General features: G+C 32.9%; 1 long non-coding RNA gene across 1 annotated transcript; it reads left to right on the top strand.

The window, feature by feature from the left end:
* Nucleotides 1-1,877: 1,877 nt before the first annotated feature.
* LOC127852958 (uncharacterized) lies at nt 1,878-5,131 on the top strand. Its single transcript, XR_008036375.1, has 3 exons — nt 1,878-1,987; nt 2,356-2,459; nt 5,022-5,131. It is a non-coding gene; the product is annotated as an uncharacterized LOC127852958 (long non-coding RNA).
* The last annotated feature ends 133 nt before the right edge of the window (nt 5,132-5,264 follow it).

The following is a 5,264-nucleotide window of genomic DNA, read 5'->3' as shown; positions in this document are numbered from 1 at the left end:
GCTTCAATTGACAAATGGCAAGAGTTAAGGAATGCATTCTGTTATTTAGCGGATTAATGGTGACGATATGCAGTATCAAAGGTAAATAATTAAGATTGTTGGTTTCAAAGTAATACTTAATTCAAACATTACAGTGTAAACTTATTGACGTATGACTTGTTTCAGTTGGTTGCATAGTTTTTTTACGACTATCTGTTATTGAAATTTAAGTTTAGTTTATATAGAATTCAATAAGGCGTAAGTGTAATGTGGCCCACAATTTTCTAATTTAAAAAGTCCCTAGAGTTCACTTCAACCTATATGGCATCGGTCGCGGTTTCGAATGTTCGGGTTGATTATGTTTCGAATCAATCCGAACTAATGCTGATCAAAAGCTTTAAATAAAACAAATACAGCGGTCAAATAATCAACCAATTGATAAACAATACTGTTAGAGCGGCCCACGAACGATCCAATGCATCAAGCAGGATGGATGAATCGACCCACAAACGAACCAAAAAAACAACACTCAACGATAATTCTAAATCGGCAAACAAGCTAGCTAATAAACCAACCAATAATCAATCGACAATGTGCAAAACGAATAATTCACAAACACTGCTAAATTATAACCATTCGCTGGTCGTCAACACTAAAAACTAACCAACCAAACCAATCAATAAATCAATCAATCAGTTAACCACCATAAGTAAATATGAACTACAATACATCATTAACAAATTGGCACACCATTTCAAATGTAACCGAATTAACACATCCACCTGAGACGCCGACCGACATTAAGAACATGCATCCCTTAAATTTACCTATTAAATGGTTGTTTGACCTACGAATTTTATTTGCGTGAACAGATTGTAATATCCTTGACATGTTGCCTCCCTTCAACTACAGAACGACGGAAGTTTTATTCACAGTTTAAAACATCATGTATCAGTTGCCAAATTTAATTTCATGGCTCTTTACATCACTCCTGTTGTGTATTACAAATACAAAGTGGAGGCTGACATCTTTATTGTGACGTAGCTGTAGGTTACAACATGCTTAATACATAAAATATGTTAAACTGCTAATTCTTAATAAATATATTTTCATTGACATTGACAACGTATTTTTCTTGTATTACATAACAAATGTAGGTAAAGGAAAGTTTATATCCTTTATATTTTTATATGTACAACGTTACACTCTAATTTAATTGATATGTTAAATTCCATTTATTACTTCATTTTCATTTAAGTCTCAATCACTTTATAAGTAAAAAGTGTAATTTCGTTGATTTGTTGAAATTTTTAGCTTAAAATAACACGTGTTTGTGTGTGTGTGTTTATCCTGCTTCAAAGATTTTATTCATGTCGTAATATATGTATATGCAATTAAGTGTTTTTAAATTTACAAGTAAATCATTTGTATTACTTGTCAAAGGTTGTTCAATGACAGGATACATCTCTTGCATTTTATATAAACTATGATTTCATTAAAAGGTTACATCCCTTGTGTTCTGCAACAATAGAAGTTTCATTTACATGATTTGTGCTTGCTTATATTTCTTACCAAAAATGTCTTTCTGCTGACATCATGTTGTGCATTTGGTCCGATTTCGCAGATAAATATCTATATACAGACGATATGGTATACGCATATTCGTATTTTATAGTTTATATTCCTCTTAAAAGTAAGTGACATTACCCTTCATTGCACTATTTTAAATCATTTAACGAAAGTTCTGTCTTATTGATGAATGTAATTGACACCATACATTAACATCTAGCATTATGCAAACTTTCCTCGGCATAGGTGATGAAGCCTGCCAGTGGCCGTCCGAATTCCGTGCTACCGCCGTCCGCAGCTCACGGGGCTATATCTGGTTCTGGCAAACCACAATGAACGGTTGGCCGGTCTATCCACAGGGCCCCGCCGGAACTAATGTCTCCGCCTGGGAGTGTCTGTCTGCTGCCAACTTCGCCACGGACGGCACTCTCATTATGCGGTAAAACATATATCAAACCAAATAATACTGTATTTGATCTTTTATGAAATGAACCCGAACTGTCAACAATATATCATGCACCATAGTTCACAAAACGCATACTTTATTCCGAAATCTTAATATCAATTAAATTCATATTTTAAAATTGCATAAGGTCTAACAGACGAAGTAAAATTTTGCTGTAAAGAACAACTAACGCATATACTGTAAACAATTCGAATTTGAGAGTAAATTTGTGTTGAATATCATGTTTTACTAAACAGACTATTTGTTATAGTCAATCATGTAATCTTATTAAAGCAACACTTGCATTGATGTCTACAAAATATTTTTATTTGAATAACGTTGTTGTTTTTTTTATAAAACAGGATGCAGACCCCTGTTAAACTTATATCGACGAACTATTACGCATATATGTGTATAACATTATCACAAGTGACGACCTTCTCCTATCAGTTCTACATACGCAACGGTATGTTGTTACTTTTTAAACAGCCTGAATATGTTCATATTTACCTGATTTATTAAATATTACATGCGTTCGTAATGAACTTGTGTGTTGACCATAAATACTTTTTGCATGGAACTGTTTTGTTTACCTTTTATTACTTTAACACAATCCAGAGAATTGTCAGCTTAAAATAGTTCTTAATTATACTGAGTAATTTAACCATTTATCACTTCAACCTAAACCCGGGTGAGTTTACCTTATATTAGATCTTCATCAAGCTAAGTAAGTTCAGCTTACACTAGTTAAAAATCATTCTGAATATGTTTACATTATATAAATTCAACAAAATCTTGAGTGGGTTCATCTTTTATCAGTTTTACATCAAACTGAATATTTTCATCTTATACCAAATCTTTATCAACAAAAGCGTGTATACCTGATATAAGTTTTTAAACAAACTGGTGCGTTAAGGTTATATCAGTTTTTCACGAAGACGGGGGTATTTAGCTTGTATCATCAACGTGAGAGTCTTCACTTTATATCAGCTTTACATCAACCTGGGCGCGTTCATCTTATTTCAGTTCTATATTAACCTGAATATGTTCTCCTTATATTAATTCTTTATAAAACTGATTGCGTTAACCTAATGTCAGTTTTACATAAACCTGACTATTTCCACCTTAAATCAGTTCTTAAACAAACACTAAATAAAACACTAAACACTAAACTTAAACATCGCCATGAGTGCCCTCACCTGATAACAGTTCTACATCAACCTGAATACGTTAACTTTACATCAACTATGAAGCAACCTAATTATCTCAACCTTATTTCAGTTTTACAGACACCTGACTATTTCCATCTTAAATATGTCCAGCTTATATTAATTTTACATCAATCTGAGTGTGTTCACATTATGTTCAGTTCTTAATCAACCTGACTATGTTTTCCAACTTTTCGATCTACATAAATCAAGCTTAGAATGTTCAGCATATATCAGTTGTATATTTTCTTGAGTGCGTTAAGCTTAAATAAATTTTACATCTCTCTGAGTGTTTTCACTTTATATCAGTTCTTAAACAACTTGAACGTGTTCACATTATATTCGATTTACACCCAGCTGGGAATGTTCAGCTTATATCAGTCCTACATCATAGTGAGCGTGTTCATCTTATATTAGTGTTACATCAACTTAAGTGGCGTCAATTATTATCCGAATTATCTCAAACTGACTGTGTGTGCTATTTATTAGTTCTGCATCAACCTGATTGTGTTTACATCATATCAGTTTTACATAAACCTGAGTATTTTCGCATTATATCAGTTCTTCATCAACCTAAGCGTGTTAAGATGATATCAGTTTTGTTTGTTTGAAGCTGTGTCTGTTCGGCTTATATTGGTTCCAGGTCAACCTCTGTGTGTGTTTATTTCCGTTTTACATCAGTCCGGGTGCGTTCAGCTAATGTCAGGGATACATCAACTTTAGTATTTATTTATATAATCAGATATACATTTTCACGTTAAAGAAATTTGACATCAGCCTGATTATTTTCTCATTATATCAGTTCGACCTGAGTTCGTTATGATTTCATCAGTTCTACATCAATCTGAGTATTTTCCTTTTATATCTATTTTACATTAGAATGATTTTATTCAATAACAGTTATATATCAACCAGATTGCCGTATTTTCACCTTATATCAGGTCGGCATCAACCCGAGTGTTTTCCACTTATATCAGTCTTGAACTTTTTCACTTTATATTAGTTATAAATCAACCTGAATGTGTTCACCTAGTAACAGTTCTACATCAAGTTGGATATTTTCTTTTAATATCAGTTGTACATAATCCTAAGTCCGTTCACCTTATATGAGTTCTACTTTAACCGCACTGTGTTCACCTTATATTCTTTCCATGTAAACCAAATAATTGTTCCCTTTTATTAGTTTTACATTTCAATAAGTGTGTTAAATTTATATCAGTTTCACATTAACATGAGTACATTATATTAGTTCTGCATCAACCTGAGTATTTCCCCTATATATCACTATTACATAAATCTGTTAACAATCCAACATAACAATGACTGAAAACGCCTTATATCAGTTTTGCATCAACATAAGGATGTTCACCTTTTAATCAGTTTTACATGTATCTGTGTGTGTTCTCCTTATATCAGATGTACATTAACCTGTGTGTTTTGACCTTATCCCAAGTTTTATATTTATCTCAGTACTGTGCTTTTGACATTATTCGTTCAGTTCGGCATCAACCAGAATATGTGCACGACACATGACATAATATCCACTTTAATCAGTTGTTGTCCATAATTATCTATACTTATCAGTTTTCTCAATAAGGAGGAAATATCGCCTTTATTAGATCTCTTACATTTTAAATAAATAACAAGGTCTATTTCTTATGTATAAATAACATTTATATCGATTCAAGCGTACATTTCATAGGTATACTATTATGGCCTCGTTAAACTCGTGAAAATTTTGCAGACATAATGCGATTGAAAGGTTCATGTTGTCGAGCATTTAATTGTGCACGTGAGATAAATAATTAACGTTATTTCAGATCCTAATCCTAATCTCGGGTTTGAGAGATTGTATCTGTCAATCGCGAAAAATGAAAAAGATCCAAGCAACATCTGCAACATCACGCACGGGGCCTCCGGGGGAGAGTATAACCTGCTCGTACGTCTAGGTCAGTAATGTGTTATCATGTAAACTATTCTGTCTCTCTGTAGCTTACGAGTAGTTTCATTCTTACCTATCATAGTCTATGACTAGGGATGGCAACGAATACCGATTTTGGTAT

This window comes from Dreissena polymorpha, chromosome 12 (assembly GCF_020536995.1).
Source record: "Dreissena polymorpha isolate Duluth1 chromosome 12, UMN_Dpol_1.0, whole genome shotgun sequence".
Classification (NCBI taxonomy): domain Eukaryota; kingdom Metazoa; phylum Mollusca; class Bivalvia; order Myida; family Dreissenidae; genus Dreissena; species Dreissena polymorpha.
The sequence above is the reverse complement of the archived record's forward strand: the minus strand, read 5'-3'. Positions and strand labels throughout refer to the sequence as shown.